We start from the raw sequence: 26,370 nt of genomic DNA, 5'->3' as shown, positions 1-26,370 counted from the left end.
TTTTAAAATAATTATAAAGCTATATATAATTTCCTTTACACTTCACAAATACTACTAATGCTACTTTGTGTTGGTATCACATAAAATCCCAGTAAAATACATGTAAGTTTATGGATTTCTCTTATAAGATATATTACAAAGCTGCCTATTTCATGTGCACTATTGATTTATGAAATAAAAATTTAATTGACGGTTACTTATAAGTCAGACGCCTCTGGAATCAGGCGCTTAAATTCATACTATCTGATCCCCATTTCTCCCATCATCATTATATGGTTGGCTTATCTTGCCAATATGGACATGTTTGGCTGACTTTTTTCTAATGTGTATGGAGGTTTTAATGGTCTATGGACAAACATTATTTACATAGAAACAGAATTTGTCAGCGTTTTTGCTATGTAATCCAAAAGCACTATGATGTAGGGGCTGAGAGCCTGATTCCAGTCATTTACTGGGCTGATTGAGGCAGTTTTGATAGAATCCCTGTTTTCTCTTGATTGGCACCTTCATGTGTACACTGTGCATTGTCAGCAAGCTGCCAATCAGTGGCAGGGTTACACAGATTAGCCTAACTCAGAGGTCCCCAACCGCCGGTCCGCGGACCAGGACCGGGCCGTTGGGGTTTTTCAGCCGGTCCGCGGGGAGAGGGGGCCCCTCCAGCCTCCAGCAGGGCCGCCATCAGGGCATGACTGCCCTGACTCCAGTATGGGGCCCGGCCGGTAGGAGCCCCCTCGGAGCCCCCCTCTTGTGCGTCTCTCTCCTCATGGGGCCCCCGGCCGCATGCTAAGCGCCGGGTCCGGGACATCTTAGCGCTGCGCTGCTGCGGCAGCACCTTCATGATTCCCCTGACTTCCGGTCATGTGACGGCGCCGTCACATGGCCGGAAGTCAGGAGAACCTGGTGTCAGCGATTTGGACGAGCGCCAGGATTCTGCAGGGATCGCATGGGGGTAAGTATAACAAGTTTTATTTTTTTTTAAATACAATTAACTAGGAGTGGGGGGAATGGGAGATGCACATGGGGGGAGGGGAGAGATGAGAGATGCACATGGGGGAGGGGAGAGATGAGAGATCCACATGGGGGGGAGGGGAGAGATGAGAGATGCACATGGGGGAGGGGAGAGATGAGAGATCCACATGGGGGGAGGGGAGAGATGAGAGATGCACATGGGGGAGGGGAGAGATGAGAGATCCACATGGGGGGGGAGGGGAGAGATGAGAGATCCACATGGGAGGGAGGGGAGAGATGAGAGATGCACATGGGGGGAGGGGAGAGATGAGAGATGCACATGGGAGGGAGGGGAGAGATGAGAGATGCACATGGGAGGGAGGGGAGAGATGAGAGATGCACGGGGGTGGATGAGAGATGCACGGGGGGGTGAGAGATGCACGGGGGGATGAGAGATGCACGGGGGGTGGATGAGAGATGCACGGGGGGATGAGAGATGCACGGGGGGGATGAGAGATGCACGGGGGGGATGAGAGATGCACGGAGGGGATGAGAGATGCACGGAGGGGATGAGAGATGCACGGAGGGGATGAGAGATGCACGGGGGTTGGATGAGAGATGCACGGAGGGGGATGAGAGATGCACGGAGGGGGATGAGAGATGCACGGAGGGGGATGAGAGATGCACGGAGGGGGATGAGAGATGCACGGAGGGGGATGAGAGATGCACGGGGGTGAGCTGCACATGGGGGGGTGAGAGATGCACATGGGGGGGTTATGTTTACATAACTTTGTTGCCTTATGAAGGGCGGGGGGGGCCCCCAAAAATTTCTTGCACAGGGGCCCACTACAGTCTGTGTCCGCCCCTGGGATGAAGTAAATGCAGCTGAACAGCAGCTGTCAGGACAGCTGCCCTGTCCTGCTGCAGGGCGTGATGGGGCCTCAGTGATGCGGCTCCTGGCACAGCACATTATGTGGGGCTCCTGGCATAGATCCTGGCGGGGACCTGGTCTACACTATATGATAAGTATGCACTAAACTCCAAATCCCTCCATTACCCCGCCCCCATATGACCAAAGCCCCGCCCACCCCACCCCCTCCTTGCTGGGCCATGGAAAAATGATCTTGCTTCAAGCCGGTCCCTGGTGCAAAAAAGGTTGGGGACCACTGGCCTAACTGGCCTGCAAGTGAGACCTAGTTCTCCAGTGATAATCTTCTGCTAATTAAACACTGATTGTATGGAAAAAGCACACAGCCTAATAAGAGAAACATCCCTAGCCTATATTATGTTGCTCTCAGATTAAATTGGAAAAATTTGCTGACAGATTCCTTTCACATTGACAAGTGCGTATGTAGTTTCTACTGTAATATCTAGTGACATATCCGCTTTCGACCACATTCACACTTCCCTCTATTTCTACATGTAAAACTGACCATTTTTCTATTATGTGTCATCCATGTTGCATGTTTTTTTCATATTGGTTTTTAAAAACTGAAAGAGAGACTTTCTGAATTTTTTTTTTATCTATTGACTTAATAACCGATCAGTTAAATATGGATGGCATACCAAAGTAAAAAGGATGTCTTCCATTTTTCATCCGTGTTTGACGGGTTCCCTTAAAACTTAATAGCAATGTCTGAAATACAAAATGGATGCAAATAGGACATGCTGTAGGTCAGTGTGCTGCCAATTTAAAAATAAAACAGACAGCACAAGGATGTGTACAAAGGATATGTGAATATAGCCTTAAAGGGATATTCTCAAGTTGTCTATTGAGCAGGTCACAACTCTGCAGTCTCCATACTTCGTAGTTTCATGCAGAGCAGGGTCTCCTCCTTGAGTGACAGATCTGGTGAGTAGCAGAGCTGTAGTATTAGTAAAACTATAAAGCTCAACACAAGTTCTGCTGTAACACATTCAGCTATCAGTGGTTTGTTCTGGAGCGTGTGCACTTCTATCACTGTATTTACATATAGGGATAACAGGGCATTTGAAGAAGCACACAGCTGAGGACAATGAGAGCTGTGATTAGGAAAACTATTGTGGGAGAAACTGATAGTGTAGGCTGATGATTTTTGCAAGATCAATAACAGTAGCTTGTCAGGAGCTAATAAGGAAGAAGGTGAGCAGATAACTGTTGCACAGAGATCAATAAACTGGAGAGAGGTGTCAGGCATGTTAGAAGTTAACCTCTCTCCTGGGTATCTACTGCACACACATGGCCAAGATCTGGACCAGCACTAGTGGCCAAGCTCCATGGAAACTAGCTCTACATTGTGTAAGATAAAAGCTAGCATTGCATGACAGTAGATAGAAAAAGCAAGTCAAAACTTGCATATTTTCATGCTAACTAATAAAACAATATAATAACTTGAAATTATACTTTTAAAGGGGTTGTCCACTACTTGGACAACTGCGTCTTGATCTAAATTTTTGGCCCAGATAAAATAAAAAAGTTTATACCTCCTGTGCCTGCGGTGTCGGCACACGCTGTCCAGGGGCCCTCATGCGGTTGTTGTGACACGTGAGCCTGATGCCCAGTCAGCGCTGGCGTCGCTGTCTCGGCCTTCGGACAAATCGAACATGAAGAGGAAGTCCGGGCTGAAGCTGATCTCTGACTTCTCTTCATGTTCAATTCGACAGGAGGTGGAGACAGTGACGCCAGCGCTGACTGGGCGCAGGACTTACGTGTCACAACAACCGCACGAGAGCCCCTGGGAGAGTGAGTGCCGACACTGCTGGAATGGCGCCGACACGTAAGGTGAGTATAAGCTTTTTAATTTTATCGGGGCCAAGTGACAAGTTGTCGTCCAAGCAGTGGACAACTTCTTTAATATCTAGCTATGATTCCATGAACTACATGAGGGTGAGATGATCCCTTACCAGATGTAGGAGTGCAGAATCTGTAAGTTCTTCATGGCAATACCTAGCGAGGAATGTGTCTCTTCCAGTTAAGTTTGCAAAACTGAGAAAACAGTGCTGCTATCAGGTTTGTTTTCTTTCCACCCAAAAATGTCGCTGTTCAACTGGTTTTCTATAAATAGTTCTTTATAGGCCACATTCACACTATAAGTATTTGGTCAGTATTTTACCTCAGTATTTGTAAGCCAAAATCAGGAGAGGAACAATCAGAGAAAATGTACAATAGAAACACGTCACCACTTCTGTATTTATCACCCACTCCTAGTTTTGGCTTACAAATACTGATGTAAAATACTGATCAAATACTGAACATGTGCTGGACTTACAGTGCCTACAAGTAGTATTCAACCCCCTGCAGATTTAGCTGGTTGACACATGCGGAATTAACTTGGCATTGTGACATTTGTACTGTAGATCAGCCTGGAAGTGGGAAATGCACTGCAGCAAATTTTGTTTTTGCTTTTTTTTTTTTTTTTTTTTTTTAAAAACGTTAAAAGTTAATTCAGAGTGTCATTTATTATTCAACCCCTCAAACCACAAGAATTCTGTTTGGTCCCCCTAAAGTATTAAGAAGTAGTTCAGGCACCAAGAATAATGAGCTTCACATGTGTGGATTAAAGATCTCTTTTGCCAGCCTTTTCTATTTAAGACCCTCCCCAAACTTGTGAACAGCACTCAGACATGGTCAACATGGGAAAGACAAAGGAGCATTCCAAGGCCATCAGAGACAAGATCGTGGAGGGTCACAAGGCTGGCAAGGGGTACAAAACCCTTTCCAAGGAGTTGGGCCTACCTGTCTCCACTGTTGGGAGCATCATCCGTAAGTGGAAGGCTTATGGAACTACTGTTAGCCTTCCACGGCCAGGACAGCCTTTGAAAGTGTCCTCCCGTGCCGAGGCCAGGCTTGTCCGAAGAGTCAAGGCTAACCCAAGGACAACAAGGAAGGAGCTCCGGGAAGATCTCATGGCAGTGGGGACATTGGTTTCAGTCAATACCATAAGTAACGTACTCCACCGCAATGGTCTCCGTTCCAGACGAGCCCGTAAGGTACCTTTACTTTCAAAGCGTCATGTCAAGGCTCGTCTACAGTTTGCTCATGATCACTTGGAGGACTCTGAGACAGACTGGTTCAAGGTTCTATGGTCTGATGAGACCAAGATCGAGATCTTTGGTGCCAACCACACACGTGACGTTTGGAGACTGGATGGCACTGCATACGACCCCAAGAATACCATCCCTACAGTCAAGCATGGTGGTGGCAGCATCATGCTGTGGGGCTGTTTCTCTGCCAAGGGGTATGGCCATCTGGTCCGCATCCATGTGAAGATGGATAGCACGGCCTACCTGGAGATTTTGGCCAAGAACCTCCGCTCCTCCATCAAGGATCTTAAGATGGGTCGTAATTTCATCTTCCAACAAGACAACGACCCAAAGCACACAGCCAAGAAAACCAAGGCCTTGTTCAAGAGGGAAAAAGTCAAGGTGTTGGAGTGGCCTAGTCAGTCTCCTGACCTTAACCCAATTGAAAACTTGTGGAAGGAGCTCAAGAATAAAGTCCACATGAGACACCCAAAGAACCTAGATAACTTGGAGAAGATCTGCATGGAGGAGTGGGCCAAGATAACTCCACAGACCTGTGCCGGCCTGATCAGGTCTTATAAAAGACGATTATTAGCTGTAATTGCAAACAAGGGTTATTCCACAAAATATTAAACATAGGGGTTGTATAATAATTGACCCACACTTTTATGTTTAAAATTTAATAAAATTCAACTGAGCAGCATAACTTTTTGGTTTGTAAGATTTATGGTTCTGTTCATAAAACCTACTCTCGTTTGCAGTTTGAAGGCTCTAACTTATTTGCATCTTATCAAACCAGCTAAATCTGCAGGGGGTTGAATACTACTTGTAGGCACTGTATGCTTGTGATATGCTCCACAGTCACCATACCTTCTCATAAACACATGGGGGAATTAACACATTTCAGATGGCAGTCTTGATCAAAAATATGATATAGTAAAATAGACTTCCAGCTCTACACAAAATACTAAGAATTTTATTTCTATAGTGCCACCATATGCTGCAGCACTTTACAATTTAGTGGGGACCTGTACAGACAATAAAGACATCACAAAGTAACACATTTCAACGGTTACAGGAGGAGCGAGGGTCCTGCTCACAAGCTTACAATCCATAAGGAAATAGGGGGGACACAATAGGTAAAAAGTACTTGTCATGTATGATCCAGCCATCATTATAATAAATAGGGTATTTCCAATAAGCTGCATGATCCGGTCACCAGCTTACAATATGTCCACACAGAGGTTTTTGAGTTGGATTTTGAATTCACATTTAAACGCTTAAAATACGCTTCCTATTGATTTAAATTGGAAATCCATATTGCGGTTAATACAAAACCTTGCGCAGAAAAAAAAGGGACATGTAACTTCACTGATGCAGATACCTGGTGGAATATGCACAAACATGACCTTAAATACAAAGGGCGGCAAAAAAGTTACGTAAAGAAAAGCATGTAAAAAAAAATATCTCAAAATGTGTCTCTGGTATTGTTTGAGTAGTTGTAGGTATTTGATTGTGTTCCTAGCTGTACTTCTGATGAACTGCATGTTGTGCCTCCGAAAGGGTTTGTGTGTGGTGTGTCTACAGCTCTACTACTTTTCCAGTGTGTGTTCTGCCTCTGGCAGCTTTTGTGTGTTGTGTCTCTGCCGGTGTGCGTTATGAGTCTGACAGTGTAGCATAGTCTGTGTCTGTCTATATTTATGGTACAGTGCGTGTTGTATGTCTGGTTGTATGTACTTGTGTTACTGTGTTTGTCTGTACTTATGTGTCTGACTATGAATCTATGTTAAAGTGTCTGTACTTGTGTGTTGCAGTGTCTGTTAGTACTGCTGTGTTGCAGTCTGTATTTGTGTTCCAGTGTTTGTTGCAGTGTGTATTGCAGTGTCTGTATGTACTTGTGTGTTGCAGGGTATGTGTTGCAGTGTATGACTGTACTTGTGTGTCTATGTACTTATGTTCTGGTGTGTGTTGCAGTGTGCGGTCTGTGTGCTGCAGTGTTTGTACTTATGTGTTGCAGTGTGTGTATGACTGTGTATTTATGTTGCAGTGTTAGGCTATGTGCACACTGGGCATTTTTTTTCTGCAGCAAAATCTGATCTCTTGGCAGGAAAAATGCAGTTTTTGGTGCGTTTTTCAGGATCCCAAAGTTCGGCTTTGCTTCCACCACAGAAGCATGAACATGGGTCACCAATGCAAGACATATGTGAAACCATATTAACCAGAATTACAAATGTAACAGTGGGGGAGGTGAATTGTTCAGGAATAGTTTTTCAAAGACACTGGCAGTTCATTGAGTTTGTAGGACACTATTTATTTTTACACTATGGTCTGCCATGGAGTTGCTCAGAGATTGTTCAATTTCACACCTCCGTAGGCCACAGGTATTGTTTAATCTCACACCTTGATCAGCCAAGGTTTACATTTTTACACATCAGTAATTTAATTAAACTGCCATCTCAGGTGACCAAGACAAGATGGTAAAATCACAAAAATAAATGAGTGTACCATACTGCTGTACTTGTTTTTTTTTCACTAAAAAAGCAGCAAAACCTGATAGCTATGTTCACACTAAGCATTTTTTCACCACCCATTACTTTTAATGGGTGAAAAACGCTGACAAATTGCTGAAAATTACATGCTCAATTGAGCAAAATAACACGCAAAGCACAAAATACTGATGACACAAAAACCAAATGTGTGCATGAGATTTCTGAAATCTCAGACTTTTCTAGTACTGTAAAACACAGCTGAAGATTTGCATTAAAAACACATAAAAAAGCACCTAGTGTGAACATGGCCTTAAGGTTCTGTACTTGTGCGTTGCAGTGTCTGTATATGTGCGTTCCTGTGTCTGATTATACTTGTGTGTTGTTTGTCTGGCTATATGTATTCTGGTTGTGTGTCTGAGTTGCAGTGTCTGTACCTGTGTTGCAGTGTCTGTCTACTCATATGTTGTAGAGTGTCTGCACTTGTGTGTTGCAGCGTCTGTATTTGTGTTACAGTGTCTGACTGTACTTGTGTGTTGCACTGTATTGTTTGGCTGTGTATTTGTGTTGTGCATTGTGTGTAGCAGTGTGTCGGTCCCTGTGTATAGCAGTGTGTGTGCATGTCTGTGTGTATCAATGTGTGTCTGTCTGTCTCTGTTGTGTGTATCAATGTGTGTCTGTCTGTCCCTGTGTGGAGAAGTGTCTGTCTCTATATGTAGCAGTGTGTTTGTCCCAATGTGTAGCAGTGTGTCCGTCCGTCCATCCCTGTGTGGAGCACTGTGTGTCAGTCTGTCTGTCTGTCCCTGTGTGGAGCACTGTGTGTCCGTCCGTCCATCCCTGTGTGGAGCACTGTGTGTCAGTCTGTCTGTCTGTCTGTCCCTGTGTGGAGCACTGTGTGTCAGTCTGTCTGTCCCTGTGTGGAGCACTGTGTGTCAGTCTGTCTGTCCCTGTGTGGAGCACTGTGTGTCAGTCTGTCTGTCCCTGTGTGGAGCACTGTGTGTCTGTCTGTCCCTGTGTGGAGCACTGTGTGTCAGTCTGTCCCTGTGTGGAGCACTGTGTGTCTGTCAGTCCCTGTGTGGAGCACTGTGTGTCTGTCTGTCCCTGTGTGGAGCACTGTGTGTCTGTCAGTCCCTGTGTGGAGCACTGTGTGTCTGTCAGTCCCTGTGTGGAGCACTGTGTGTCTGTCAGTCCCTGTGTGGAGCAGTGTGTGTCTGTCTGTCCCTGTGTGGAGCACTGTGTGTCTGTCTGTCCCTGTGTGGAGCACTGTGTGTCTGTCTGTCCCTGTGTGGAGCACTGTGTGTCTGTCTGTCCCTGTGTGGAGCACTGTGTGTCTGTCTGTCCCTGTGTGGAGCACTGTGTGTCTGTCTGTCCCTGTGTGGAGCACTGTGTGTCTGTCTGTCCCTGTGTGGAGCACTGTGTGTCTGTCTGTCCCTGTGTGGAGCACTGTGTGTCTGTCTGTCTGTCCCTGTGTGGAGCACTGTGTGTCTGTCAGTCCCTGTGTGGAGCACTGTGTGTCTGTCAGTCCCTGTGTGGAGCAGTGTGTGTCTGTCTGTCCCTGTGTGGAGCACTGTGTGTCTGTCTGTCCCTGTGTGGAGCAGTGTGTGTCTGTCTGTCCCTGTGTGTGTCTGTCTGTCCCTGTGTGGAGCACTGTGTGTCTGTCTGTCCCTGTGTGGAGCACTGTGTGTCTGTCTGTCCCTGTGTGGAGCACTGTGTGTCTGTCTGTCCCTGTGTGGAGCCTCTGGCAGTGCAGCTGGGAGTTGCAGTGAGGAGGCCCAGCTCGCCACTTTCGCCCGGCCGGTCACCTCCTGAGTGTTGAGTGTCTATGAGCCGTTGGCTGCACTGAAACGTTTGGCTCTTTCTCTTAGTAACAGCTTTTTACATTCTGCCTCAATTCCTCTCCAGCCTAATCACTGGCAACTGCCCCCTCCCCCACCCGAGCTCTGCCGGATTTACCCCCTCCCCCCGTCCTGCTCTCACCAGGGCAATAACCGCACGTTACCCGCCGCCTGCCGCTCCATCTACCGGGGAGGGAGCTGTTTATTTTGCAACAATATCAAGGTAAGTGGCCTTGTGTTGTCGCCGGGGCCGGGCTGGGGGTGCGGGGCTGCGGGCACGGCGCTGCACAGACTGGCAGGAGGGGGCTGGGCAGCTCGGCCAGTACAGCGCACACCGCTGCCAGGTACCTGGGGCTGGACACAGCGGGTGGGGGAGCTGCGGGGAATCCCTGACTGAGGAGCTCACGATCAGGGCTGGGGGAGGGGAGCCGCCGCCGCCGCTGCTGCTGTTTATCTGCCTTAACCACCTCAGTGCTGGAGGAGAGCTTCCGCTGCCCATCCCCCCGGGCTTTCCGGCACGTAAGGTCTGTGCTGAGCCGCCCTTCCCCCACACGCGGATGGTTAACCATTTAGGGGGCAGGAGGAGCTGTGCCCGGTCTGGTGGCCTCTGACCTAGTTACCGCCTGTGAGGTGGAGGACTGTACACACTGGTGTGCACATTGCTGGTGTGTTGTTACTTGGTGTCAGCGGCCAGTATTGGAGCAGTGTGATTGTATTACACGCAGGAAACACGTGAGGTGTGGGAAGTGCACGGAGTGGGGGAGGGGAGGCCGCTCACTCTCCAGGGCTCCGCCATCACAATTTGTCAGGCTTTGGAAATTGGGGAGAAGGTGAGGTTGTGCCATAGATCCATGGTGGTCCATGGTGGTCCGTGGGGCAGTGTTATACTACGTGTCTTGTCATTGGGGTGTGACATAACGAATACCCGCGGGGGCTGGCACCTGCGCCCCTGTGCCCGCTGGGACGCCAAGCCCTTGGAAGTATTGGAGTTTTTGTAATGTCAGCAGGACGTGGTGCCCCCGCTCAGTGGGGGTGTAGCCGCGCTATACGTGTGATCGTCATTTCCATCTGAATTTTCTGCTCTGAAATCCCCCTTTATCCCAGTACCAGCGAGGGGGGGGCGCCGTTTTTTCCCATCTCGCTGCTCCAGACAAAAAATCTTTGCAAAACTTGCACCAAAATGGAAGTGCAGTGTAGACTGTAAAAACACAGCGTGACAAGGCTTGGTGTAGGGGCGCGTCCACACAGCGCTGAAAGGGCTTGTCCAACAGTAAAATAATAATTTTTTTTAGGCATGGAGTAATTAAAAATAACAAATGGAGGCATTCTCCCCTTGTGTGACCTCACGGGTACAGCGCAGGCGGCTCCGGGAGGAGTGTTCGCCCTGTACAGAAGTCACAGCGCCATTGCAGCAGTCATGTGACCAGAAGACCGCGTCAGAAACACCCAATGAATCACCCGTCTAGTCACATGACTGCTGCAGCCAGTTACAGGCCCTAGCGGTGCTGTGACTCCAAATAGGACGGACACTGCTCCTGGAGCTGCCGGCACTGGAACCACAGGGTGCTGGAATAGAGGATGTCACCATTTAGTAGTTTTAAAAGATCCATGGCTAAAAAATTATTTTTACTGTTGGAAAAACCCTTTAATTTTGGGTGGTTCAAATGTGCTATGGATTTTCCATCAAATGCAGGGTTAAGGGTGCGTTCGCAGGATTGGGGGGGTTCGGTCCATGTTCATGTGCAGCATGCGGACTACTTGTATCCTATGTACTCATGAGTTATGTTACACACAGACCTTAGGTCCATAGGGAAAAATTTCACATGTGCTGTCTGGTGTGATTTATGGACCGGGTTATGTAAGTCCTCACTCGGGCGGCAGGGATTTCTCTGCTGTGCAATAAGACGGGCTGAGTTTTCTAAGTGTTTTGGATTAGGTTTTCATCAGTTTTTTGACAGTGATTTTTCTCTTATAGAAAATAAAAACAACTGCAAAGCTTCTCCCATACATTACAATGTTAAAAACGGACAGCACACGAACTGAACATTGGGGGTAATCTGTGCGGTCAGTGATTCTCATGGACCCATAGACTTGTATTAAAAGGAATCTGTCAGCAGGATTTCATCCCCTAGACTATTTATATGCACATGGAGCTCTTTCACAGACAAGTCCATTAATACCTTTACATGGCCAGCCTGATCCTCCATCACTGAGAAATCAGTGTTTGAATTTATATGCAAAAGGCTATGGTAGATCTGATGCCTCTGTCACTCCAGCTCTATTCCCTGCCCAGCGCAGCCTCTATGTTGTGTGACCACAGGCAAAGAAACAGTCAGGCAGGAGGAGGCAACACTGAGCAGTGAATGGAGCTGGAGTGACAGATGCATCAGATATACCATAGCCCTTAAGCCTCCTCTGCATAATATTCTAAGCACTGATTTCTCAGTGATGAAGGAACGGACCGGCCATGTAAAGGTATTACTGGACTTGTCTATGAAAGAGCTACATCCTACTAATATTATAAATGCGAAAGTTTGTGAGTATGTATGTTTGTTACTCTTTCACGAAAAAACTACTGGACGGATTTGCATGAAACTTTACAGTAATATAGATTATACATCGGAATAACATATAGGCTACAATTTGTAATGATTTTATGTAATTTTGGTCATAATATAACGATACATGTCAATTAAGTCGGAAAAAAATCTGGCCTCTGAGAGCTATCTTGGTGTACGCTGCCTAAACCGTTGGAGTTACACAAAGATGATGTACCGTAGAATTGTTTGTCTTGAATAGTTCTAAATAAAAGTCCGCGACAGCATATATCTACCTTTTATGTGGAAGCCACTATGACCAAAATTGTGAACCATAAATTTAATTAAATTAGATACTATTTTACAATGCACATTTTAGTATATTTATCAAACTTTTTAGTATATTTATCAAACTCTTATATACACACATAGACAGGTGATATTTAAATGGCTGATTTACAGCAGTCAGAAGAGATTGATAATACAATAATTTGCCCATAGTGGATCATTGTATAGTGAGGTCACAGTTGCCGCCTGTCCACAGTCAGAATACAGGGGTGATCATATACCGTGGCCAGGTACAAGTGTGGCACAGGGGGTTCACACACGACCCCCAGGGACTGACATTTCCTAGAAACTTTGGCAGCTGTCAGTCATGAGCTCACCCTGATACATTACACTCTGGAAACAGCTGAAGGGAGAAGGATAATTTATGACATTTTCTCAGACTTAAAAAAAAAAAAAAAAATAGCCCAGAAAACAGCCCATATGTCAGGAACTGGTTACTAGGGAACTACACGTCCCAGCACGGCCTGCCCGCGCCCACAGCCCGGGGGGAGTGTGAGGCTTCCTCCTGCAGGTTGCCCGGGCCGTCATTGTCCTCACACAGGGGGTCCCCGCCGCCATTGTCCCTCCACATAACACCGTATAATAAAACTTGCGCTCACCTGCGCCAGCTGCTGCAGCCGGGAAAGTTCCGAGCGCCTCAACTGGGCGGAGGGGAAGTGACTCACACACGGGGAGGGGCAGTAACCTGAGCGCGGCTCCATGGAGGATGCACACACTGCAGTCTGACCGCACTAGCAGCAGCGCTACACAAATGGCATCCTCCCCTCCTGTGTGCAGCACAGCCCTGTGTGTGTGCAGCGCAGCATGTCACTCACAGCACCAGCAGGCTGCTCTCAGCTCCCACAGAGCACTGGGAATGGTTGCTATGGGTAACCGCGCCACAGCTGCTCCTCATAGACCAGTCATATACAACTGATATCGTCTGTACAGCGATTGTAATATAACTAATTAGATTGTTTTAGTATTTTGTTTGAACTTTACTAAGTACCTATTTTGTAATTAGTACTTATAAAAATGCCGCGAAAGCGTAAGTCTAACATTTCGCAAAGCTCTAATAAAGCCCGAGCTATGAAAATAATTAGACGTGATGAGACGTCTCAACAAGCCGAGCAACGAAGGCTTGAGCAGGCGGTGCGTTGTGCGGCACATAGAGCTGCAGAGACTCCAGAACAATCCCAAGCCCGACGTGAACGGATGCGGAGTTTTTGGCATCTCAACGGGCTGCTGAAACTCAAGAACAGTCCCAAGCCCGACGTGAACAGCATGCGGAGTATCTGGCGTCTCAACGGGCTGCTGAAACTCCAGAACAGTCCCAAGCCCGACGTGAACAGCATGCGGAGTATCTGGCGTCTCAACGGGCTGCTGAAACTCCAGAACAGTCCCAAGCTTGACGTCAGCAGCAAGCGACTTACAAGGCGTCCCAAAGAGCCACTGAAACTTATGAAATGGCCGAATCTCGCAGACGCACTGTTGCTGAAAGGGCAGCACAGCGACATCAAACATTTACAAGAAATACATGGATATTGTTTAATAAAGCTGCATTTGAGTATGACGAGACTCTTGATTATGAAACTCACAAGCTTATAAAAATAGAAGCAATGACCATAGATTGCAAATATTGCGGAGCTCTTAAGTGGAAAGAGGAAGCAGCAGGTATGTGTTGTTTGGGCGGGAAAGTAGCTCTTCCTTATATAGAAGAGCCAGTTCAACCTGTAAAAGAGCTTTTCTCTAATGAAACTGATGAATCTCGCCTTTTTCTAAATAATATAAGAAAATACAACATGTGCTTTCATATGACGTCTTTTGGAGCAGATCAAATTGTCTCAATGCCAGGGTTTTGCCCGACCTTTTCAATACAAGGACAAGTATACCACCGTATCGGTTCTTTAATTCCTACGTCCATTTCGCAACCACAATTTTTACAAGTTTATTTCATAGGTGACGAAGAAGAAAAAATCAACAGGCGTACTGAGTGCGTGCAAAGTGTAGATAGAAACATAGTTAAAAAATTACGAGTACTTCACGGCCACAACATTTTGGTGCATGAATTTAAAACGGCTAGAGACAGAATGATCAATGACAATCATTTCAAAGTAGTGATTCACCCAGACCGTGTACCACGTGGTCAACATGAGAGACGATTCAATGCCCCTACTACAAATGAAATAGCTGCTGTAATAGTTAGTAGCGAACAAACTATGTCTCGGGACATCGTTGTGCAGCCGCGCGATGGCATGCTCACTAGGGTTCCCGATACACATAGATTCTATGACGCTCTCGAGTACCCAATCATTTTTTGGAAAGGACAAGAGGGGTACAGCATTGATATTCCTCAGATAAATCCAATTACCAAACAAGCAATGCCAAGCAAAAAGGTGTCCTGCAAAGATTTTTATGCCTTTCACTTGATGGTCCGTCGCAGCGATTTTAATTTGATGCTTAAGTGTAGGCTCCTACTTCATCAGTTTCTGGTCGACATGTATGTAAAGATGGAAAGTGAGCGCTTAAGGTTCATTTCTTTAAATAAAAAAAAACTGCGCGCAGAAAATTATATTCACTTGCAAGATGCAATAAGAAATGATGCGGATTTGGATCCAAATAACTTAGGTCAGATGGTGATTCTCCCGTCATCATTTGTAAATAGCCCGAGATACCTACACAAATACACACAAGATGCGTTCACATACGTACGTAATTATGGGAGGCCTGATTTATTTATTACAATGACTTGCAACCCCGCTTGGCCAGAAATCACCAAAGAGCTTATGGCTGGTCAAAATTCAACGGACAGACGTGACTTAACAGCTCGAGTATTTGGAATAAAAGTACAGAAGTTGGTAGCTCTACTTACAAAAGGTAACATATTTGGTGATATGCAATGCTTCATGTACTCGATCGAGTGGCAAAAGCGAAGTTTGCCTCATATGCACTTACTGCTGTGGTTAAAGGAAAAATTGCATCCGAACCAAATTGACGAAATCATATGTGCTGAGATACCAAACCCAGAAACCGATCAAAAGCTCTATGATACAGTGACAAAGAATATGATTCACGGGCCATGTGGTACATTCAATTCTTCATCGCCATGCATGAAGGAAGGAAAATGTACCAAAAAATATCCGAGGAAGCTTTCTCTGTTTCAATGAGGCGTTGGGGCTTATCGAGGACAAAATATTAATAATTTCTGGAAAGAAATTGTCCGATTTTGGTCTACCCTCACCGCGGCGTAGAGGAGAGCTGTCGAACGAGTTGATAAAAGAGCTAAGCTATGATACCAACCAGTTAGACGCTCACGTTTGCGAAGCTGAGCCACGTTTGCTACCTGATCAAAGAGAGATTTATCACAAAATAGTAGGACGAGTTGAGAATGGTGAAGGCGGACTTTTTTTCCTTGATGCCCCGGGTGGTACGGGAAAAACTTTCTTGCTTAATTTACTTTTAGCAAAAATTCGTAGCGGTCATAACGTTGCATTAGCTGTGGCTTCCTCTGGAATTGCTGCAACATTGCTAAGCGGTGGACGGACGGCACATTCAGTCTTTAAATTACCTCTTTATCTGGTGAACGAAGAAACCCCATCGTGTAATATCAGCAAGAGCAGCGCCCGTGGCCTCCTGTTGCAACAGTGCAAACTAATCGTGTGGGACGAGTGCACAATGTCATACAAACGCGCCATCGAAGCTCTTGATCCTTGTCTACAAGACTTACACAGTAAACAAACAATAATGGGTGGTGTGGTTGTTTTATTGGCTGGGGACTTTAGGCAAACTTTGCCTGTCATCGAGCGAGGCACTGCAGCAGACGAAATTAACGCATGTCTGAAATCCTCATATTTATGGACCAAAGTTGAAAAGCTACACCTCACCACCAACATGCGTGTCCAGTTATTCAGTGATCTAGAGTCGGGCGCGTACGCTGAGAAAATGCTCGAGATCTGTGAAGGTCGAATCGAAACTGACGAAGAAGGTACGGTTCTATTCACTAACCAATTTTGTCATGTTGTGGATTCGGAAGACGCACTTATTGCTCAAGTTTTTCCAAATTTGCAACAAAACATCCACGATGAAAATTGGCTATGTGAAAGAACTATACTAGCACCAAGAAATGAAACAGTTGCGAAAATCAATAAAATTATCTTGGACCAAGTAACCAGCGATGCAACAACCTACAACTCCATCGACACAGTCATGTCATCTGAAGACTGTACGAGCTACCCCGTGGAGTTTCTTAACTCTTTGGAGCTATCCGGGGTCCCATCTCATAAGCTCGAATTAAAGGTCGGTATACCCGTTTTGTTAATGCGCAACTTGGACGCCCCGAGATAATGTAATGGCACTAGACTGCGAGTCAGTGAACTAGGCAGGCACATTGTAAAGGCCACAATTTTAACTGGAGAAGCTAAGGGTGAAAATATTCTTATACCAAGCATCCCAATAATACCCAATAACTTACCCTTTAATTTCAAACGTTTGCAGTTCCCACTTAAAGTTGCATTTTCAATGACCATCAATAAATCGCAAGGGCAAAGTTTGAAGGTAGCGGGGATACATTTAGGCACGCCCTGTTTTTCCCACGGTCAGCTATATGTAGCTTGCTCACGTGTTTCTAAATCGCAAAATCTACATATTTTCGCTGAACGAAAGAAATCAAATAACATAGTTTACAGGAGTATATTGCAGTAAAAACACATAGATAAATTACCTGCAGATGTCCATTATTCCAATTGCATACTAATTCTTTACTAACACGAACAATATTAAACGCAAGTAACTTCAGTCCGTCCTGTTTATTAATCAGTGTTTAGTAATCCGTTTGTGATGAAATTTGATATGGATAATTTCAAGCCTGGGGAAGGACATAGGGCTACTTTTTATAAACACACCATACAGGCGAAGATTATATAAAACTGTAAACCTGATTGACTGACACACCTAGCGGTCAACGCACAGCCGAAACCACTGAACTTAGCATCTTGAAATTTGCAGATAGGTTCTATTATAGCTTAAATGAGCACTAAGAAAGGAATTTTGATAATTCCACCCTCAAGAGTTTCCCTCTTCATATTATAGGGGTTCAAAGATTGTATGGAATCCGTCAGTTTTGAAGTTCGACATCTGAAATTTTGGATGTACGAGTAACTAAATAAGATTATTTTTTTTTACTATTAAAATGATCTGTCACGAAACTTAATGTGGCAGACCAAATTCCACGCGAGCGAAGCCGCGGGTAAAAGCTAGTACGCATATAAATAGTTTAGGGGGTGAAATTCTGCAGACAGGAATCTTAGATTTAAAAAAAATGGACGTGTCTCTTGGTTTTTTTTTTGTTTAAGATCATTCAGTCCGCAAAAAAAATTAACATGTGAAAAACATTGGTAGAACACGTATATGATTCACAGATGTCTGAATGAGGCCTTAGTATAATGACATGTTCAGTATTTGGTCAGTATTTTACCTCAGTATTTGTAAGTCAAAACCAGGTGAGGAACAATCAGAGGAAAAGTATAATAGAAACACATCACCACTTCTGTATTTATCACCCACTCCTGGTTTTGTCTTACAAATACTGATGTGAAATACTGACCAAATACTGAACGTGTGAACGTGGCATAAGGCGGAGCCTTCACCTGACCGCTATAAGGACTAGCACACAAAGCTGCACACCAGGCTAGTCATGGCAGCAGTTTGTGGACATGACTGGTCTGCATGTTTCAGTGCTAGTCTGAAGGTACTCAATTCATATGATGCCGATTGAGGCCTTGTTCGGACAAGCATATTATACGGTCGTGTGCTGTCAGAGTTAAAATAGGAAGCACGCTGACCAATGTTATTCAGTAGGGCTCTTAAGAATAGATGAGGTTTTTTTTTTTAACACAAATCAAGTATGAGAATAAAATCTTTGCATGTGCAATTCACTTCTGTATTTCGAAGGAGACTCGCCTATACAAATCTATGGGTTCTGGGAAAAAAAATTGGATCCCATACAGGTTATCCGTATTGCATTCGATTTTTTTTGGACATATTGTCATTATTAACAGGAAAATGAAGTTGATCCTGTACATAAACTGTTATGGATGTCATATGGCTGTAAAAGGGCACACGGATGGCAGAACGGATGACTGTACGGGGGGCAGAACGGATGACTGTACGGATGACTTTTCTGATGTCAGAACGGATGACTTTTCTGATGTCAGTACGGATGGCAGAACGGATGACTGTACGGATGGCAGAACGGATGACTGTACGGATGACTTTTCTGATGTCAGTACGGATGGCAGAACGGATGACTGTACGGATGACTTTTCTGATGTCAGTACGGATGGCAGAACGGATGACTGTACGGATGACTTTTCTGATGTCAGTACGGATGGCAGAACGGATGACTGTACGGATGACTTTTCTGATGTCAGTACGGATGGCAGAACGGATGACTGTACGGATGGCAGAACGGATGACTGTACGGATGACTTTTCTGATGTCAGTACGGATGGCAGAACGGATGACTGTACGGATGACTTTTCTGATGTCAGTACGGATGGCAGAACGGATGACTGTACGGATGACTTTTCTGATGTCAGTACGGATGGCAGAACGGATGACTGTACGGATGACTTTTCTGATGTCAGTACGGATGGCAGAACGGATGACTGTACGGATGACTTTTCTGATGTCAGTACGGATGGCAGAACGGATGACTGTACGGATGACTTTTCTGATGTCAGTACTGATGGCAGAACAGATGACTTTTCTGATGTCAGTACGGATGGCAGAACAGATGACTTTTCTGATGTCAGTACGGATGGCAGAACAGATGACTTTTCTGATGTCAGTACGGATGGCAGAACGGATGACTGTACGGATGACTTTTCTGATGTCAGTACGGATGGCAGAACGGATGACTGTACGGATGACTTTTCTGATGTCAGTACGGATGGCAGAACGGATGAGTGTATGGATGGCAGAACGGATGATTGTACGGATGACTGTACGGATAAAAATAGTCTTTGAGTTTTCTAGGATTATTTTTCATTTGCTCGTCTGATTGTGGCCTAAAGGTGCTTCTTTCGTTGCATATTTGCGGCAGACTTTGTTGTGCAACTGTCCCTTATCTGAAACTGCTCTATTCGGATGAATGGAACCAATTTTCACTCTCAGAAATTTCTGCAATAAAATCTGCAGTGTGATTCGCCCTCAGTACGTTCCCACAAGGCATTTCTTCTCCAGAGAAAATTAAAATGCCCCCTGCAACTGGAGCATGTAAGGGGCACACTGTATTACATCCCACAATCACATATCACTACACTTTGTACTTCATTCACCACATCTGCAGTCCATGGGGAGTGCGCAACAATTCATCACATAAGCAAATGTCCACAGAGGACTTTATGGGAAACTGTCACCTCGGAAAACTAACATTTACCTCCAAGTAAGTAGCGTTTGATTGCTGCCCGGCCGCATTACTGAAAGTGCGGCTGCTGGGAGAAAATTACCTTATTTCTTCTTAGGAGCCGCTGACTTTCAATAATGGGGGGCGTGCATGGAGGAATTACATTTATCAGTCACAGTGGATATTGTGGAAATGGTGCAGTTAAAGCACTCAGCATTTCACAGGTAAAATCCTCAAAAGCTGATAAACTGGTGCTGAGAATTTGAAATCAGCAGTATAAGGCCTCATTCACACGTCCGTGTTTAAAAATGGAGAAAAGAATGGTATCAGTGTGTCATCAGTATTTTCCATCAGTTTGTCATCAATGTGTCCGTTTTTACCATCGGTGTGTCATCAGTGTTTTGGATCTGTGTGTCCATTTTTACCATCAGTGTCATCAGTGTTTTGGATCACTGTGTCATCATTGTGTCCGTTGTTACCATCTGTGTTTTGGATCACTGTGTCATCATTGTGTCCGTTGTTACCATCTGTGTTTTGGATCACTGTGTCATCATTGTGTCCGTTGTTACTATCTGTGTTTTGGATCACTGTGTCATCATTGTGTCCGTTGTTACTATCTGTGTTTTGGATCACTGTGTCATCATTGTGTCCGTTGTTACCATCTGTGTTTTGGATCACTGTGTCATCATTGTGTCCGTTGTTACTATCTGTGTTTTGGATCACTGTGTCATCATTGTGTCCGTTGTTACCATCTGTGTTTTGGATCACTGTGTCATCTGTGTGTCCGTTTTTACCATCAGTGTGTCATCAGTGTTTTTCGCGGATGGATAAATAAGTGAATGACAAAGCTTTTCCTATACTTTGCCATGTTAAATATATACAGCACATAGATGGAACCTGTGTGCAGTACGTGTCTTTCATGGACCCACAGACTTGTATTGGCGCTTTTCATCAGTGCTACTGGAAAAAATTTGAGATGTGAACAGCCCCGTAGTGGCTACGTGTTGTATCTGTGAAAAAAACGGATAGATCACATATGGGAAACACAGATGTCTCAATGAGGCCTAAGCTGTAGATAGCCTTAAAATACTTACACATTAGAAAGTCCAAACCAATGAAGGAACGTAATCCCCATTGCTTATTTAGGAGTGTACTCTTAAATATGAGTGCACAAGGTTCATTTTTCACATAGAATTTGGTTATATTTTGGTAAAATCCAATTCATTTTGCTGGCACTTAGACTAAGTTAACACAAGTGTATACAAAAAAATCATCCAACTTTCATCCAGGGGAAAAAAGCAAATGATTTTTCATCTCTATTGTGTGTGTTTCCCATCCGTATGCCTGGTTTTTACAACCGTATAGCATTCGATTTTATGCATCAGTAGGTAATAAAATTTACAAGACCTAATATAGTTCCCTTTTATTAATAATTGCAATACAACCATAATAATCTGATGATATATACGGTTAATCCGTATGTGATTGGATTATTTTTTTGCTTATTGGAATTTCTGAAGAGACTAGTGCTTGCTGCAATCTTTTTCACACGGACGCTCGGTTCTTGTGAACAAATGGGCATCTGAACAGTCCAGTAGAATAACATTGGTCCTGCGCTGTCTGTGTGATGTCAGTGTCTTCCACGGACAGCATTTGGACCGAAAATACGGTCTTTTGAAAGTTTCATTAGTATTTTCCAACCAGAAAGGTGTGGACATAACCGAATGCATATTGTGCCACAACACATTTCTTCTTAATGTATGTGCCATGCTTTCAGACTCTACATGTCATTATTCTGAAAATGGGATTTGTGTTGCAAACAGATCAAATGCCCATTATCGCCTATAAGATTATTAATGTGCCTGTTATTTTTTTGTTAATCGGTCTGAACACCTCTCCCATAGATCACCCATACAAAAGAATGCTTCAACAAAAACACACAGCATTCAGATGCCATCAGTTTTGCACCTCTGTGCTGTTTGTTTTTCACAGATTGGTTTAGGTCATATGTGTGAAATTCCGGCCCGCAGAGTGGTTATATTTGGCCTGCGACACCAAATGTGGGGCCATTATACTGTATGGAGGACTATGTGGGGCCATTATACTGTATGGAGGACTATGTGGGGCCATTATAATGTATGGAGGACTATGTGGGGCCATTATACTGTATGGAGGACTATGTGGGGCCATTATACTGTATGGAGGACTATGTGGGGCCATTATAATGTATGGAGGACTATGTGGGGCCATTATACTGTATGGAGGACTATGTGGGGCCATTATACTGTATGGAGGACTATGTGGGGCCATTATACTGTATGGAGGACTATGTGGGGCCATTATACTGTATGGAGGACTATGTGGGGCCTATTATTCTGTATGGAGGACTATGTGGGGCCTATTATTCTGTACGGAAGACTATGTGGGGCCCTTATTCTATATGGAGGACTATGTGGGGCCATTATACTGTATGGAGGACTATGTGGGGCCATTATACTGTATGGAGGACTATGTGGGGCCATTATACTGTATGGAGGACTATGTGGGGCCCATTATACTGTATGGAGGACTATGTGGGGCCATTATACTGTATGGAGGACTATGTGGGGCCATTATAATGTATGGAGGACTATGTGGGGCCATTATACTGTATGGAGGACTATGTGGGGCCATTATACTGTATGGAGGACTATGTGGGGCCATTATACTGTATGGAGGACTATGTGGGGCCATTATACTGTATGGAGGACTATGTGGGGCCATTATACTGTATGGAGGACTATGTGGGGCCATTATACTGTATGGAGGACTATGTGGGGCCATTATACTGTATGGAGGACTATGTGGGGCCTATTATTCTGTATGGAGGACTATGTGGGGCCTATTATTCTGTACGGAAGACTATGTGGGGCCCTTATTCTGTATGGAGGACTATGTAGTCCCCATTATTCTGTTTGGAGGACTGTGTGGGACCATTATTCTGTATGGAGGACTATGTGGGGCCTATTATTCTGTATGGAGGACTATGTGGGGCCATTATACTGTATTGAGAACTATGTGGGGCCATTATACTGTATGGAGGACTATCTGGGGCCTATTATACTGTATGCAGCACTATGTGGGGCCTATTATTCAGTATGGAGGAGTATCTGGGGCCATTATACTGTATGGAGGACTATGTGGGGCCTATTATTCTGTATGGAGGACTATGTGGGGCCCATTATTCTGTATGGAGGACTATGTGGGGCCCATTATTCTGTATGGAGGACTATGTGGGGCCCATTATTCTGTATGGAGGACTATGTGGGGCCCATTATTCTGTATGGAGGACTATGTGGGGCCCATTATTCTGTATGGAGGACTATGTGGGGCCCATTATTCTGTATGGAGGACTATGTGGGGCCCATTATTCTGTATGGAGGACTATGTGGGGCCCATTATTCTGTATGGAGGACTATGTGGGGCCCATTATTCTGTATGGAGGACTATGTGGGGCCCATTATTCTGTATGGAGGACTATGTGGGGCCCATTATTCTGTATGGAGGACTATGTGGGGCCCATTATTCTGTATGGAGGACTATGTGGGGCCCATTATTCTGTATGGAGGACTATGTGGGGCCCATTATTCTGTATGGAGGACTATGTGGGGCCCATTATTCTGTATGGAGGACTATGTGGGGCCCATTATTCTGTATGGAGGACTATGTGGGGCCCATTATTCTGTATGGAGGACTATGTGGGGCCCATTATTCTGTATGGAGGACTATGTGGGGCCCATTATTCTGTATGGAGGACTATGTGGGGCCCATTATTCTGTATGGAGGACTATGTGGGGCCCATTATTCTGTATGGAGGACTATGTGGGGCCCATTATTCTGTATGGAGGACTATGTGGGGCCCATTATTCTGTATGGAGGACTATGTGGGGCCCATTATTCTGTATGGAGGACTATGGGGGACCCATTATTGTCCACTACTAGGACAATCCCTTCTGAATCTCAATGTTTGCCTCAGTTAAAATAAAGACACCTATACTCACCTCCTGTGCCAGCGCCATTCCAGCGGTGCCGGCACTTGCGTTCCCGGGGCTCACGTGAGCCCTGCGCCCTATCAACACTGGCGTCACTATTCCTGCCATCGGACGTATAAGTAATCTAGTGGAAGTGAGCGGCCAGGCACAGTTTTCATCTACTGTTGATTACTTGCACATCCAATGGCGGGAACAGTGACGCCAGTGCTGATTGGGCGTGGGGCTCATGTGAGGTGGTTACTGCCCCCCACAGGGTTAGCCACGTATCTGAGAGGTCTGCCTCCCTCACATACAGTATGTGTAGTAGAAGTAGTGTCCCATAGTGTGTTAGAAGCCCTAAACGCTCACTGTATACTGTAAGGGTGACCTTACACATCAGATAAAAGTAGTTTGATGGTTGAACAACCAGTGAATGACTGTCGCACTGACACAGCCGTACATATTTTAATTCATGTTGGCCGTTACAGTTGTTCCACATGGCCATAAACATTCAGTGACACCAGATGGTGAACAAACAATTTTTCTGGCAATATTCTTTCAATGAGAAGTTGTTTGTGCATGAAAATCATTAGTTTAAGGAAAAATCTTTCATCCAACTGTGGGGCGAAAAAAAAATCAGACATGTCAGACTTCATTTTAGATGATGACAGTCTGAGATGGATTGGCTAAAATTATAGGTTATTTGTACGTTTTACTCTATTAACAGGGGTTGGTTGAATCATACATTTTCATCAAGAACAGGCTAAGCTCTATGAGCTCCTTGAGATGGAATGTGTCCTCTATTCTCCCCAACTCTCCATACACATGAACACTTGGCACGACTGAGCATGTGCATGTTTTCAATAGGGAGAGAGGAGTAAGACCATGCCATACACTTCTTGCTTCAGCTCATTTTCCTTTAAGGGGTTGTCTCATGGTAAAATTGCAAAGTGCTTGTAAAACAAAAGCAGCTTTACAATATACCACTTATTAAATGAATTCTATAGTGTACAGCTTGTTGCCTTGGTTATCAGCCACCCTTCAGTCCCAGCCTGGCCAGTTGCATTCTCTCTGCTTTACAGCCTGTTCTCTGGGACTGACCAGCACCAGTCCCACTGACCTTCTCCCATACATCAGAGGCAATGCCTCTGCTAGCAGCCTGGTAGAGAGCACATTTCTGTCCTGCAGAACGACCAGACTTCTGGATTAAAATGTCAATATGAGCACACCACCATGGGCGAGGCCGAGGAGTGGTGCGCTCATCAAGGTGCAATTTCAGGAAACTCTTTAAAGAAGTTGCCCACTACTAGGACAACCCCTTCTCATACCCCACGCTTGGCCCCGATAAAATAAAAAAGCTTATACTCCCCTCCCGTGCTGGCGCCATTCCAGCGGTGTCGACACTTGCGTTTCCGGGGCTTTCGTGAGGTTGATATGACACATGAGCCCTGCGCCCAATCACCGCTGGCGTCACTGTCCCCGCCTTTGGACAAATCGAACATCAAGAGGAAGTCAGGACTGCGGCTGATCTCTCACTTCCTCCTGATGCTCATTTTGTCTGAAGATGAAGATCGTGATGCCAGCGGTGACTGGGCGCCAGGCTCATGTGTCATAACAACTGCACGGGAGCCTCAGCACGCGAGTACCGACACAGCTGGAATGGCGCCGGCATGGGAGGGGAGTATAAGCTTTTTTATTTTATCGGCGCCAAACATTTTGATCAAGAAGGGGGTTGTCCTAGTAGTGAAGAACCCCTTTAAGTACAAATGGAACCTTTCTTTTCGCTGACATCTGCTGTTGAGACACCACAATACACGGATGATCGGCCAGTCCCACTGAAATCTGCGAGTGTGCTTAAGATTCATCTAATGTGTATAACGCCGTGTGTAACCAAGACATTTTCTGTCTAATGTGGCTATTGAGTTAAAAGATTTTAAAATACAAAATATGCCCTTTAACACGAATCTGCAATACTAATTCTTGTTTCTTTGGAACCAAAAAAGTTGATGCTGCCAGTTACAACTCAGCAGCTACTATAGCAGTCTATGATGCTGCTGAGTTGTGATTGGCAGCACCTTGGAGGCAGGAGTGAAAGTGCACACCCCTAGAAAAGAATTGGCCAGTTAAACTGCAAGCAGAGATTTCACATACTGTGCTTCAAAAGTAGGAAATGTGAATATATCTGCATTGGAGTGTTGCAGCACAAAAAGGCAAAGCGACCCAGAATCAGGGGATTTTTACCAGGTATTTAACTTATGTTTTGAGCAAGTGACAGGTCCTCTTTACATAAACCAAGAAGTATGGTAATAAGCTCCATACCTGGTAATTATGATATACTAAAATCATGTTGGAAAATGCATTTGGAAGAAAATATGGAAAGCTACTAACCATAATTAGTTTCTTGGTTTACTGATTGAACCTTTAGGTTGTGTTCACACATTGCAGCCACATTTTGTTTTTTTTGCCGTGGTTTTTGGTAAATCAAATGGCAAAAAAACTCATAATGAATCGTGGCCACATGTTTTAGGCCTCTTTCATATAATATCTGGTCCGTGTTCGGTAAGAAACAATAGTGTTCTGTAGAGACAGAAAACCTGATTCCAATAATGTCTGTTACTGGGCTGCTTGCTGTAGTTTTAATACAAGCTATGCACCGCATACACTGGAAGCTGCCAATTAGTGGTGGGAGTGGGGTTATACAGAGCTCAGCATTCAGAGAACTGCTAGATCTGCAGCAGATAAACACAGATCTTATCAAAATGTCCGCAAACAGCCCAGTGAGTGATGCATCTCTGAAATCAGGGTCTCTGCCCCTACATC

At 45.0% G+C, this 26,370-nt stretch overlaps 1 protein-coding gene across 3 annotated transcripts in view; it reads left to right on the top strand.

Moving 5' to 3' along the window:
- The first annotated feature begins 9,275 nt into the window (after positions 1–9,275).
- Positions 9,276–26,370, top strand: part of TBL1XR1 (TBL1X/Y related 1) — a 121,422-nt gene continuing 104,327 nt past the window's right edge. For all 3 annotated transcript variants that reach the window (XM_073674933.1, XM_073674928.1, XM_073674931.1), the window contains exon 1: positions 9,276–9,494. The gene's annotated coding sequence lies outside the window, so the exon portion shown is untranslated. The remainder of the gene's footprint in view (positions 9,495–26,370) is intronic.

Source organism: Phyllobates terribilis, unplaced genomic scaffold (assembly GCF_046119375.1).
Source record: "Phyllobates terribilis strain yellow unplaced genomic scaffold, ASM4611937v1 Scaffold_3__8_contigs__length_932513732, whole genome shotgun sequence".
Taxonomy (NCBI): Eukaryota; Metazoa; Chordata; class Amphibia; order Anura; family Dendrobatidae; genus Phyllobates; species Phyllobates terribilis.
The sequence above is the reverse complement of the archived record's forward strand: the minus strand, read 5'-3'. Positions and strand labels throughout refer to the sequence as shown.